The sequence below is a fragment of the Pseudonaja textilis genome, chromosome 3 (assembly GCF_049901715.1).
Source record: "Pseudonaja textilis isolate UNSWEBS1 chromosome 3, rPseTex1.2, whole genome shotgun sequence".
NCBI classification, from domain to species: Eukaryota; Metazoa; Chordata; class Lepidosauria; order Squamata; family Elapidae; genus Pseudonaja; species Pseudonaja textilis.
Window position 1 is genome coordinate 99,327,051 of NC_141992.1, and position 14,540 is coordinate 99,341,590.

Below are 14,540 nucleotides of genomic sequence, written 5' to 3' on the forward strand. Positions count from 1 at the left end.
GGTTAGTGGCTTGGGGAGGGAATGGGGATTTTGCAGTATTCTTTCCTTGGAATGGGGTGGGAATGGAGATTTTACACTATTTTACACTCCTTTCCAGCTCCATTCTCCTGTGCAGGACAACAAAAGAAGACCCAGCCAATTAGCTGGGACTCAGGAGGCAGCAAATAGATGGGGGCGGGGCCAATCAGGTATTTACCGGTTCTCAGAACTACGCAAAATTTCCCCTACCGGTTCTCCAGAACTTGTCAGAACTGGCTGGATAAGGTTTGGTAAATATGATTTTTTTTCATATTTGCAAATCTTGTTTGAATTTTTATTATAGGGGTCTTTGTTTGTTTATTGTTTATGATTGCATGTTCATCTCTTTGTAAAGGAAAACTTTGTGCTTGATATATGGGACGCTTCCATAGAAAGTGAATCCACAGTCCTACAGATCTGCTCAGAAGAGCTATCGTTTTCATAGCACGTAGTCATTTTTGACTACTTGGGAGTCTTTGTCTTCTTTTCATAAAGAAAAAGACATTTCTTGGATTCAATAAGAACTTTAAAAATGAAAATACCAGTAGGAAGTGGCACAAACAAAATCTGCAGACACAGAAATTCCTTTTTTTATATATAAAATGCATGCTCTGAACACTATGCTTAGAAACTGTAGCTATGGCAGCACAGAGATTTTCTTGGAATTGCTTACAGCTCTTTCATTGTTAGCATTTTCATTTGTCCTGACAGCTGGAACCAGAGCTTTCTTGTAATGCCTGCCTCCTTTTGTAATTCTGATCTTGCCCTTTGCACCCCAACTTTAAATCTATTTTTTTTCTGAACCTTCTATTTGGCCTAAGATCTTGGTTTTTATATGGACTTTCTTTAGAGCGTACCTATGATTTCAATGACTCTGTCAAGCCAATCAGAAACCTTCCAGGGAGTTATAAATAGCAACAGGATATAGAGAGAAGCATTGCCCACTGACAGGCCACTAGATTACAGAATATTAAAAACAATGAATTTAGTTTTTGGAAAGGGAATAATAAGCTACATAATAAGATATGTAGAAATTGGGAAACCTGCCTTAGAAAATAAACTAGCAAGAACCAGCATAGTTTAGTTAATTGGATGTGTGTTATGAATTTAGAAGCCCCTCGTTCAGCCACAAATAAATTAGAACATTTTGTGGACTTTGTGCACCATCGCTAATCTCAGCCTGATAGTACCAGAGACATCCATTTGGGGGGGGGGAGGGGGAGGGGCAGATGCATTAAAAAAATTCAAGACAACAGCCATGAGACTACGATTAAACTCCCACCCCTTTTTATGTAAAGAGGGGGCAAGGATTCAATTGTAGGGTTGCAGCCTCCATCATGAGTTTTTGGATTTCCCTTGCAGAGACCCAGGGATAATACTCACCTTCCTTCCTTCCTGCAGGATCCCAAGGATTCTGAGATAGTGGGCTCTGCGCACTTTAAATATTGTAAGCAATGCTGAATATATAAAGAGCACTTACGGGAATCTAAAGAGGGAATCTACTAGGATAATCAAAAGATGCCTCGTCTTGGACAAAACTGTAGATGGCAAGATCAGCATCTATTTAAATATATCATCTGGAGACTCATTTGCAGACTTGAATAGCACATATCAGTTTGGGGATTGTAGTGTATTGCAATTTTCTTTTTTGACCGGCACTGGCATATCATGATAATCATAACAAAGGACAATTGAGAGAAAATGGGAAAGGATTTCAAAGCTATCTTTCTTACAACTTTCCCTTATCCAAAAAGCACACTGGAATATTTTCTGCCTCAAGTGCTGTTTGGGAAACAAGGGAAGGAACATGCAGTCCCAGAATGCATGTAGTTGGCCCAAATGCTAGAGGATCCTGTTGCTTCAAAATGCTTGTCCTTGCTGCATTTCAGGACTTGCCCCAGGTCTCTTTACTTTGTCCCTTTTAAGCTAAACTGTTGAAATTGAAGAAATAGGGTGAGCAGCATATTGTTTGGGTGAAGTCCTGCCCATTCCCCTCTGCCCCTGTGTTCTGACCCACGCCCCTTTTCAACAAATCAAACACAACCCAAAAGGAACAGAAAACTTGTAATGCTTTTACAAAATAATTAGCTGTGATAAGCACAAGTCTTGCCAAATTGTGCAAGACATGCCAAAAGATAACAGTCAGGGAATAATTTGCAAAATAAAAATCTTCAAATACAAACTCATGATACCGGAATGTCCATGAGGCTGGAGTTTCAAAATGTTTTTGCTTTCTGCAAGTACGTTCATTTCACAGCTGGCTTTTATCTTCTTGAAAGAGGGATCATTACCTTGCAGCCTTATCCCGAGTTGCCCGTGCTGTTGTAACTGCTCTTTTCTCCAAGCAATCCTGCATGCACGCGCACTTAGCACAGGCTCCTCGGAAACCTCCTCATCACTGCTGCTAGTCCTCATAATTTCTGAAGGCAGAAGTCCACTCCCTAATGGTCCTGGTCCCTCATCTGAGTCCTTGCTCTCCTCAGCCATCCGCACCTGCTGCCAGCTAACCACAATACCCTGTAAGACATGATTACTTTTTGCATCATGAGTTTCTCTCAGCTCTTATGATACAGGTAGTCCTTGATTTATGACCATTTAAAGTTACAATGGACCTCCCTTGGGATACTTACCACCTGATTCTGAAATTCTATGCCTCTCTTTCTCCCACATCACATTTCTGAACCACCCATGTCCTTCAAAGAGGAATTCTGGGTGGTGTCTTGGAAAGACTGAATGGGAAAACAGCCTGAAAACAACTTAGTTCCCCTTTTTGTCAAAACGTACAGGTTAGCAGATCTAAATTCTAAAATCAAACTGAGTGGCTTGCTACTATTTATCATATAGTCCTCATGTTTTTATGGGAACTGGTACAAAAGACTGAATATTCTAGAGCACTTCAGAGTTGCTCCAATTCCTTGGTTCTCTGTTGGCTATATTAGGTTTTGTACCTTAGACATAAATGGTATAAGAGACCTACACGTGTTGCTTAAGATGAGGATAGCAGCAATAAAGTAGTATATTGTAAACCCACTTATGTGTCTAATGTGTCATGCAACTTGAGACAGGGATCAATAGCTAGGTGAATGCAAACCATTTCTCAAATCAATGATACTGAAATATTAAAAGGAGTCTTGCATTAATAACAAAACAGAGTGAAGAACACTTAATTATTTCAAGAATGTTTTTGCTCCAAGAAGAGCCTAAAAGCCCTAGTGTGGATGATTGCTATCTACTTACTAGCAAGAAGCATATTTTGAATAGGTAACAACATAAAAACTGTCTTATGAACTGCTGAGTTGTCAACACAGTGCTAATTATATTATGAGAAACTGACTTTTATGAAAAAGTAAGGAACGTATGAATAAGCAGCAAAGCTTTAGGGATTGGCCACATCTCAGTTAAGCTGACATAAAGTGCTTCAGAGCTGAATGGGGGTAAAAGAGATACAATATGGAATGAACATCAAATCCCAAACATTTGGAATGAAACCAAGAGTTCTCTTAGGACCAAACCCGAGCAAACTAATAGTGCTAACTAGACACTAATTTGGAGATAAATAGTCTGCCTGTTGGCTTACCTTTATTACAAAATGTGCTCAGGGAATGAAAATGAATCTTCCATTCTCTTCTTTAACTTCCCCTGTCCAGCTGCGTGAAGTTGCTTTTCTCCACTTGGTTCATTTCTATTACTGGTCTTTGATTCTGAAAAGAAGTAGCAGGTCCACTATGGCAACTTGTTGTCAAGTAATATGCTTACTGTTGAACCCAATTAGTGAGTTTTGAAATGAAGTTGTGGACCATGATTGAAGAGTTGGAATTAATTGCACAAACTTGCACATAATCTGCACAAATATAGTATATCCAGAAAGTTTTTCAAGTTTAGTGTTTAATTATCAAATGCCCTATTAATAATGAAATTGGGGTTAAATAACACTTGGCTCCCCTTTAAAAATAATGGAGAAGATAAGGTTACAATTGTTCATTAACTTTCACATCAGGAAACATCTGAAATTTCAGAAAATGGGGATTGTTTGCCATAGTTCAGATGAATTGAATCTTGTTCAAAGTGGGGAAACATCCTTTCCAAAATATCGAAGAAGGTCCTGAAGTTTCTTTAATTGTCTAAGGCTTTTTGGTTGCTTGATAGAAAACCCATTTGGTCAAGCACACAGTGTAGTTTTATTGTCCATATGCTTCTCCTGGGTCCATAACAAGCAGAGACAAAGGTTTTCTTCCTGTTACCGCTAGAACAGAAAAAATGATTGGTCATTAGACCAGGAGCCAGAAGTAGGTACGTCAATACCACATAGTCCTTTTTAAGGCAGTAGTTCTGGTCAGTAGCAGAACTAAACAGAAACAGGTAATATTGAAAATAAAGGGTAGAATTTATAGTAGATTGAAGAATCCATCAAAAAGACCAATAGTTGCTTGCCAGAAGTAGGATATGAATGTAGAAAACAGAACAACAATTGAGGTTTTAGTTATATTTTAAGAGGCTCTGTCATACTTTGTTTTTGTCTTACAAAAATTAAGATGTGATTAAAAAGAATTTCTCCAGGGAACTTTTTTACTTTTATTTTTTAATTTTTTTAAGGTTTTAAAAACAATTTGTAAACAATTTTTTTAAAAGGGAACTTTTTTAGAATGGCAAGAACTCGAAGGTGTGAAAGGGAGAGTTCAGCAACGTCGTTAGGTTCTTTTCCTCCTCCGTTTCCTCATTAGATTCTTGTTCTTCATAGCTCAGATCAACTGTAATTTCGGAATCATGTTTTGCTTGAAGTGTTGGCTTTCATCAATAGCAACAGTATCTTGTACAACTGGAAGGACTAAAAAATGTCAGTGTAGGCATACAAAATTATTTAGGAGTAGGACTGTAGTTTTACTGAACCACTGCTTATCCCTCCCAATTTGATTATTTTCCTGATTTAAATGTCATGTTTGTATTGTCAAAACAAAATGTACCCAAGCCGTATTGCACTGGGTAATATTTTCTTCAGTCTGGGTTGTTTCACCTTCATGTACTGAAATATGTGGGAAAGAAAAGATGTATGACGACAACCACATTTGTTAAGCAGTGTATTTAAACTGGTTATTTGCATTGGAAAGGAAAAATAACTGCAGTTTCCTGACACTAGTTTCCTTCTGAAAATCATCTAGCTCAAAAGTGCAATAAATTTTTCAAAGGCAACTAGCAATAGAGGAAATTTGCAACAAAACAACAGAAAGGTCCTTATTAAATTCTTTCTAAGAATGAGCTGAGGCAGGCATTGATGAACGAAACAATGTTTATTGTAACAAAGAAACAGGTTACCCGAGTCTGCCGATATGCTGCCGAATTGGCCAGCTGATAGGTAACAGCTGATGCCGCTGGGCAGCTTCCTTTTATAGTTTGTTCTCAGGCTGCTCAGCCAATCAGAACAAACAAAACTCCTGATCAAAATGCAGACCAACAAATAGAACTTCTGTGGAACACAATACTCCTTTCCCGCAGCTAAGAGTATGCATAATCGTTTAAATAGGCGGGGAATTATCTCTCTTGCCCTGACCTGCGCAGTTCAGTCTTTGCAGCTGGTTGGAATGGGTCGGCTGTCACCAAACGCTCCAGATGTGGCGGCGCTGCACTTCTCGTCGAAGATGAATTGGACTCTCTCAGGAACTCGTCATCAGGTAAGTTTGTGTCAGCATGCGCACCACTCATCGGTGTCTCATACTCTGGAGTGTCATACCCACAAAACATTCCCTCTGTTTGTTCATTCCCATCTCAGTTACTCTGGGATGAGCCCCAATGACCTCTCAATTGGTCGGTACGGCATCACCATATTCTGCCATTCTGTAACCCAATTTTATAAGACCTGGGGCCCATGACAGCCACCACTTGGCTGGGCAACCAGAGGGGATTACCCCCAAAATTCCTAGCATACACAGGGTCATTTACCTGGAATGACCTCATTTGGCTAAAAGAATCTAATGGAATTAAAGGAGAGTAGCTTGGATGGAGCCTATCTAAATTATTCCTAAGCCTCCTTCCCATTAGCAGCTCTGTTGGAGAACAATTTGTCACTGAGCTAGGGGTGATATGTTGTGATAGTAAATAAGTGGTTAATTTTGAGTGCCAATCTTCTCCCTCGAGTCTGCCTAAAACCTCCTTGGCTGCCCTTATGGCACTTTCAGCTTACCCATTCGCTGCTGGGTGATACGGGGCTGTCAGAGCATGCCAGACTCCCTTCAAAACTAGCTGATGCAAATTGTGTACCATTGTCCGAAACAAGAATATCTGGAAAACCATGAGTTGCAAACAAACGATCTAACACTTTTATGACATCTGTCGAAGTAGTAGAATGCATGAGGGACAACTCAAGCCATTTGGAATAAGAGTCCACTACAATTAAGAATATGCAGTTGTGGAAAGGGCCCACCAAATCTGTGTGGACTCGTGACCATGGGGACTTAGCTGATTCCCATTCCCCTGATTGGCAGCTGGTGGGGCAGGCCTTGATAGTTGACATGCCTGGTATGTCCTGACCTTAGTAGTTATGTCTGCGTCTATGCCTGGCCACCAGACATAACTCCTTGCCAGTGCCTTTATTCTGGCAATACCCGGATGTCCTTCAACTATCAATTATCTGAGGCCTCAATCTGCTAGGGACAATGACACGGCAACCCCATAATAAACACTCCTGCTGGGTGGACATCTCATGCTGCCTGGCTCTAAAAGGTAAGAATTTGGTGTCTAATTTTCCTTTGGGCCAACCCCTTCTCACCCAGTCCAAAACCTGTAATATTACTTGGTCTCTCGACGAACATTGAGCAATATCTGCTGTAGGTCAGAGGTAATTGTTGATCATCCAAAGAGAACACAGTTAATGATGGTGTGGGGTCAATTACAGGGGTTGGTAAAGGACAACAGCTTAAAGCGTCGGCATGTTTCCCAGCTCTGTGTATTAATGTATATGAGTAGGCAGCAAGGAATATTGTCCACCTAGTCATTCTTGGAGACAACACTGTAGGACTTGGACGATCTCCGGACAAAATGTCTAATAAAGGTTTGTGATTGGTCACAAGCTGAAAATGGTGACCATAGGAGTTACTCATGAAATTTTTTGATGGAAGCCACTGCTGCTAAGGCTTCCTAATCAATCTATGCATAATTCCTCTCAGTTCTTGATAAGGTCCTGTAGAAATATGCTATCGACACTTCCAGGCCATTTGGCAATTTGTGTGCCAACACAGAGCCTATCCCAAAAGGGGATGCATCGCAGCAAAGTATCAAAGGTAAATCCCTGTCAAATTGTATTAACACACTGTCAGATGACAACAGAGCTTTGACCGATAAGCTGCTTTCTCTGCAATGCATTTTATTATGGCAATTCATGTATTACCTAGACATTAATACTGTATCTCTTTTTGTGTGTTTAGCACTTTTTGAATGAGGAGGATCCATCTAACCAAATGTTATACACTAGGAAACATCTCTGTGTCCCAGACTGACCCATGTCCCTTTACTGTTTGGTTATGCTGCATCCAACTGTACATCTTTTCTGTCATACTAAAAAACATTATATGAAGGCCTTGATTGACCATGATAGACAACATAACCCAGTAGTCATTGGCATATTTAGTAACCATGAAATATGGAAGACAATGACTTCAAATATAAGAAGAATAAATGATAAAAAGCATGAAAGTGTGAAAGAAATTAAAGAAAAATATATTTGTGGTGTAGTTATAAAATGAAAGGAATGGGAAAGGATATAGTAAATACTCTGATCTTTTGGAGCAAATTGGATGACTACATCCAGAGAAGTGAAGATACAGATTTAATCTTGAAAGGGCTAAAGTGGATTTTTGAAATTATAAATTTGTGCCATGTAGGTTGTTATGGATAACTACTGCGTGAAATAGGAATCCATAGATAGGGGAGATGCCATTCCAAACAATGAATTAAATCCATTGAGTAGAGATATAGAGGATTATAGGTAGGGTTTGAGAAAATAGTGTAGCATTCTGAATGAATATGATGGAGGGCAAGATATTTGGGTATCTGAATGAATGAATGGATGGATGGATGGAAATGGTATATGAGAGTATGGAAAAATAATTGGATCATTGGAGATATAAGAATGAATGTGACAATGTAAGCAAAATAAGGTATTGATTATGTATGAAAATACATTTGTCTCCAGACAGAGTGAATGAAAAGAGGATACAAAAAAAGAGGACACGGAAGCTGCTTGAAAGTTAATGAAAAGAAATGAACAGAAAGGTGTGGTGTTATACTAATATGAAATATGAAAAAGTATGCTTGATACAATTAAATAAAAGAGGCTGTGAGTGAAAATGCATAGAAAAGAACAATCATTTAAAAAATAAAGGCAAGAGAAGAATAGTGTTGACAGGAAAAAATAGGGACAAGGAGAATAAGGAATAATTAAGGATTACTTGTGGTAATGTTAAAGGTGTGTTGATTGATGATGTGATGTATGTGTAGTTTGTATGCAGATGGTGCCATACATATTTTCAGCAAAAGATGAACATTGTATGATGAGATGAAAAGCGTATATCTAAGAATTCATATATCAATGATCAATATCATTGTATAGGGCAGGAAAAGTGAGCAAAGTTGTATGTATATGGCCAAAAAACTGGGAAAAGTCCATGAATTTGTATACCTCCTTAAATGTTAATAAATATGAAAATTGATAAAATGGTTAAGATATGCAAAAGCTAGTAAAGAGGAGATGGTTTGGGGCAGTGATTGAATGTTGAAAGGAGTGAAAATAGTGGTTTGTTAGTGTGAGCGTCTCTTGAATTTTTATATGGAAATGAGAGTTAGGCTAAGAGAAATGTGGAAGTAATTTGAATGCAGTAGGAATAGGGTGCTTATGAAGTATGACTGGCGAAATAAGAAGTGATAGGGTCAAAAGTGAATGGGTAATGAATAAATATGGATTGAATGAGTGACAAGTATGAAAGAGATACCTATAGCTTGATGTAGTTTAGTTTCAAAGAGAATGAATGAGGATCAGCTTGCAAACAAAAATACATGAAGGAAGAGCGAATGGGTCAAAAGGAAAAGGAAGACAGGACAAGGCTGGATGGAGATTCTCAAAAGTGGGAGGTGAAAAAAACCCCCGAAAAAAAGTCAGTGCATCAAGCACTGCATGGCTATGTTGCAAACAAGTTCAGCTTGAAAAGCAAAAGAGAGAGATACAGTGAATGGTGTTCATGGGAACCAGATTAAGGAATGTTTCTTTTTCTTATGGCAGACCTTTACTTTCTTTGATTTATTATTTCTTATTTCATTTCTGGACTCTTCATATGTTGTTCACCCCAAAATGAAATGGTTTAATGGGTATATTTATGTGGATAATAGTTCAAAAGAATGAATGCTTTTTAGTATTTCAATGCCAAAGATTTTTGTTTGGATGGAGAGTGATTGAAAGAGGGATTGCTAGCTTTGATTTCAGGAATGGTACTCATAGCCCATTCCCCATTCTGTTCCAAGAAATGTTGTGATCATATACGTAGGTCTTATCGTGCACTTTTAACATTACTTATTTTTCTGCACTGGAATTCCAGGATTTCAAAATTGATTCATAATATGTGCCATCAAGTTATTGTCAACTCTTAGCTACCACATAGATAGATCTGTATGGTGATCTGTCCCTAACTTGGTCTTTCAGGTCTTTTAATGGTGATTTTAAAATGGCAAAACACCATTTGGAATCCAGAGTTGCCTCTTTCCATTATTATCTCTTTGTCCTTACATGCAACAAACTGACATTTCTGAGTATATTCAGAGATGGATCATCTATCTGCAATTATTTGTGAAAAATGATTCCTCTATACCAATATGCCAGTATGACAATACACATTTGAAGAAGAAAAAGTAATTGTGTTTTAGCTAATATGCTTCAAAGCATTGTCCTCTTGGGGTAATTCCTTTTTACATCAGTCTGCTTTAGCTGACTTCATGAATCCTATGATTAAAGATGTTATTGCAAATAATACCTTATTTTGTTGTTGGAATACTGATAGGTGATATTATTCTCATGCACTCATATCATATTGTATACACATACATAAAGATAAGCACAAAACAGCAGATGTTTACTACTATTGTGTTTCCCAGCAGAATGAAAATAGGAGGAATGAGAATAGGGAAGTGGAATGTAAAGTGTTATTTCTTGCAGTAACAGGAATAAAACGTTTGTGTGTATGTGTGTGTGCTTCATTGTACTTTGCTGCAAAAAAGCAATGATATAACATTAAGATGGCTCATGTTTGGCCTTAAGTGCATAGCTTGACTGAGAAATCACTTGATTGGCCATCATACTTTCATGAAAACACAAAAAGATGAGATCTGGCTATGTGGAATATGAATGGAGGAGATTCTTGTGTAGTTCCAGCTTTTGTATTTAGATCAGGCCCCTTCCCTTAGCTCTGGCTGCAACTTTTTATCTTAATAGCTATGATCTCAGTTTTGAAGTTACTTCTGGAAAAAATTGTGGTTGTGGAGGAAAGTTGTTGGGGCTTTTGTTTCTAACATACTAAGTTTTGACAGAAAACAAATTTCATGTAGAAATTTCAAACAATGCTTCATCTTCAACATGAAATATGTCTGCTTAGGATTTTCCCAGTTACAGTTTACAGCTATTTGATTCTTTCGTGTAAAACCATCTGGAAATGAAGCCAGTTGAAAAAATCATTTTCTGGGTTTGCATCTGGTCTTCTATTTTGGTCATGGTAATGGGCTAATTGGTGGCTTCTCGTGTTTCTTTACCTTCCTGAAGCAGTAAAAATGAAAAGAAAAAGAAAACCTGACTAACCACTTCTATTGTTGTCTGGGTTACAAGATGAAATTGGCACAATTTTTGGTAATTTCAGATTTTTAACTGCTTGTCTCATCAGAGAACTTGTAACACATGAAAATGGTTTTGCATGACAGGGGCCAATGACAGGAGGGAAAGGAGCATTTTTGACAAACTGCACATTTTGTACTGAATTGACAGGATTTATTTAAAAAGATAATGCATCTGGTGAACTGGACAACAGGATTTATTTAAAAAAATAATGCATCTGGTGAACTGGACAACAGCACCAGCTGGTACAAATCTGAAAATACTTTTTATTCATAGCAAGAAAAGATTAGTAGAGGTTGTGTTCTCAATTGTCTAGGGTTGAATAAAATACAATATAATTTGTTCCTGTACTCAAGAAATGCTCAGAGACCTGCTTTAGAATTGGGATAGACTGGAATTGGGATAGACTGGTTATGTGAACCAGCTTTAAGATGCTGATTTTGCAATATTAGATAAAGAAATCCGGGTTTCTCTGATGACACTGTTTGAGAAAAGTGAGTTTTTGACATAAAGGTTGCTTTGAGTATGCCTATCCATGTTTCTGAATCTAAGTTTCTTTTGTACCATAAACCCAAAGAGTAGGTTTAGCTTTCACATGAACACAAACATAATTTGGGTTTGAAGGACTATTCTACTATCTGGATATCTGAGCACAATTTGATAAGAATTTTCTGTTCATGTACATGAAACACATTAAACGGACTGATGTTCTTTCTCTCATTTCCTCTATGTTGACTTGGTTGCACTGATTCTCCAAAGGATGTGTGAGATAGAAAATATATGATGATCTGCAATTTGGTCAATTTGGGAGGCTTTTCTATAGATATCTGGATCATGTTTAACTCCTCAATGATTTTAAGCTTAAACTGCTCTTGGAAATATCATTAAACATAGCATAATATAAAATCCCATCAGCATATGTAAATTATTACATAACAAAGGTCTGTAAATCTTCCTCAGCATGCAGAAACTCTGAATGTAATGATCTGTTTTTACCAGCCTCATGGGCATTATCTGTTGACTCATGCACAGGGAAAGAAGAATAAATTTTGAATAATGCAGTCTTCAGACATTTTCAGGGTACATAGTAACTACAAGCTCTCCTTTGGAGATGCCTATAGATTTGCACTAATTTAAATGCTTTTGAAAATGGGATACTCAAACAAGCTGTTTATAGCTGCTTCACTCCAGGAAAAACAACTAAAATGATCTCATCACTTCAGAATTCCATTTCTGGGGTGGAGCTTTGGTGTTTAAAGAGCTCTTTCTACAGATTGTACATAAATGAAAACTTCTAAGCAAAGCTGGGGGAGCAGTATGGTATCCATAATCTTGCTCCCACCATTGCTTTCATATTTATTAACTTACGTATGGAGTCAATTCGTGCAAATGGATAGGATTTCCCTAAAAGAGAGGTTCCTTTTTCACAGGAAGAAACGGCACAGACACCATTTATTGGCTTTTAGGGGGTCAAGGGCAATTTGACCGAGTAATGCGGATCACTTAGGACAATTGAGAACTGTTACAAATAGAGTCAGAGACAATACTTGTTGCTGAATAAAAAAAGGTTCCCCCTTTCCCCCAGTGAACTTGAGTTGGAAAAGACCCAGTCTGCACGAGTTATACAAAAGAAGAAGAACAATGAAGATATACGACTTTGCTTTAATTCGAGGGTGATGATTCCCATTCTGTTTTCTGGAATTCTGATGGGAGAATTCACAATAAGAAAATTGGTACAGCCAAACTTTCTTGAAGGTCACCTCACCCACCAGTCATTATCAACCATCCCCAGAAGCGTGAAAAGGCTAGAGTTGAGTGTATTTTAAATTCTCACTTTGCAGTAGACAACCCCAAAGGCCAGAGAATGTTGCCAGCTGGAACAAGCAGAATCTGTTGCAGTGTAAGAGAGCTTCTATTCCATTCCAATTGATGTAATACGTGTTCCATAAATACAGAAAATGTAAGAGAAATTGTTATACAGCACAATATCTATCTTATGTGTGTAATAGTAGCCCATTAATTTGCTATGCTATACATGTTTAATTAAAATTGCTTTGGAAATGGTGGCATTGATTACTTTTGTCTCTTTCCCCATATTTAACGAACCAATGATTGTGCACATTAACTGATAGTGTTAAATGCATTTAGCTCCCATTTTTACAAAGAGTGAGACATGTGGAGAATGGACTTTTTGTTGAAAGAAGGCACTGACAGGGAAGTAGGCTAGTATGGCTGGTTGTCTTTGATAATAGTATTTGATTTAATCCCCAGCTACATTGTCTACATTTTACTTGCATGAGCAAGTTATTTAAGAACTAATTGCTCTTCCTATGTGCTGTAGGACATTTCTAGCACCATCTGTGCAAGAAATCTTATATCATATCAGAACTGCCCCTCTGACTCAGTCTAATGAACTCTCTATCAGGGCAATCAGCTTTTGGTGGTGACCAGTCAGATGGTCCACCCCCAAAACTCAAGTAATCAGATCTCCTGGTTGTACTGTACATCTTAGGCTATAGTATTACAAATAATTACACCTTGATGATTCAATCTATCTATCTCCTACATAGATAGCTATCTATATACGAGGGCTATCCACAAAATAGATTACGTTTTCATCTGTAGCAAGAAGGGGCGGAGCTAGTGCGGCCATCTTTGGTCTGTGCGCTCAGTCTGCATCTAGTCATGCTAGTGGGAGGTTCGTATCGTTGACCGTTATTTCACAGCAAACGTTTGAAATGTGTGCTGCAATTGAAAACCCCTCGAGTTGTGAGGTGAGATCAGTGATAAGGTTTTTGTTGGCAAAAAAACATAAACTGATTGAAATTTTTCAGCAACTGTGTGAAGTGTATGGGGACAACATCATCACTGAAGGTGGAGTGCGCCAATGGTGCATTAAGTTTAAAAATGGCCGAACTACGGCACTCGAGAAGTCCTGAATGCTTTCAAGTGGGAGATTTTTCCTCATCCGCCCTACAGCCCCGATCTTACACCAAGCGACTACCACTTGTTTCCGAGGATGAAGACCTGGCTTGGAACACAGAACTTTGACAATGACGCGGAACTGCGGGCGGGCGTGACTGACTGGCTCAAATCTCAGGCGTCAAAGCACTGTGTTCCAAGCCAGGTCTTCATCCTCAGAAACAAGTGGTAGTCGCTTGGTGCAAGATCGGGGCTGTAGGGCGATGAGGAAAAATCTCCCACTTGAAAGCATTCAGGACTTCTCGAGTGCCGTAGTTCGGCCATTTTTAAACTTAATGCACCATTGGCGCACTCCACCTTCAGTGATGATGTTGTCCCATACACTTCACACAGTTGCTGAAAAATTTCAATCGGTTTATGTTTTTTTGCCAACAAAAACCTTATCACTGATCTCACCTCACAAATCGAGGGATTTTCAATTGCAGCACACATTTCAAACGTTTGCTGTGAAATAACGGGCAACGATACGAACCTCCCACTAGCACGACTAGATGCAGACCGAGCGGCGGACGCACAGACGGACGCCACTCTAGCTCCACCCCTTCTTGCTACAGATGAAAACGTAATCTATTTTGTGGATAGCCCTCGTAGATAGCTCTAATCTATCTATAACCTATCCATTATTTAACTAATTTAACTAATTAGTTAACTATTCATCTAATAACATGGTTTATATAAT

The 14,540-nt window shown here is 38.4% G+C and overlaps 1 long non-coding RNA gene across 2 annotated transcripts in view; it reads left to right on the plus strand.

Annotated features, from left to right (window-relative positions):
- Positions 1-5,529: 5,529 nt before the first annotated feature.
- Positions 5,530-14,540, plus strand: part of LOC148126234 (uncharacterized) — a 35,786-nt gene continuing 26,775 nt past the window's right edge. For both annotated transcript variants that reach the window (XR_015743021.1, XR_015743020.1), the window contains exon 1: positions 5,530-5,684. This is a non-coding gene — a long non-coding RNA (uncharacterized LOC148126234). The remainder of the gene's footprint in view (positions 5,685-14,540) is intronic.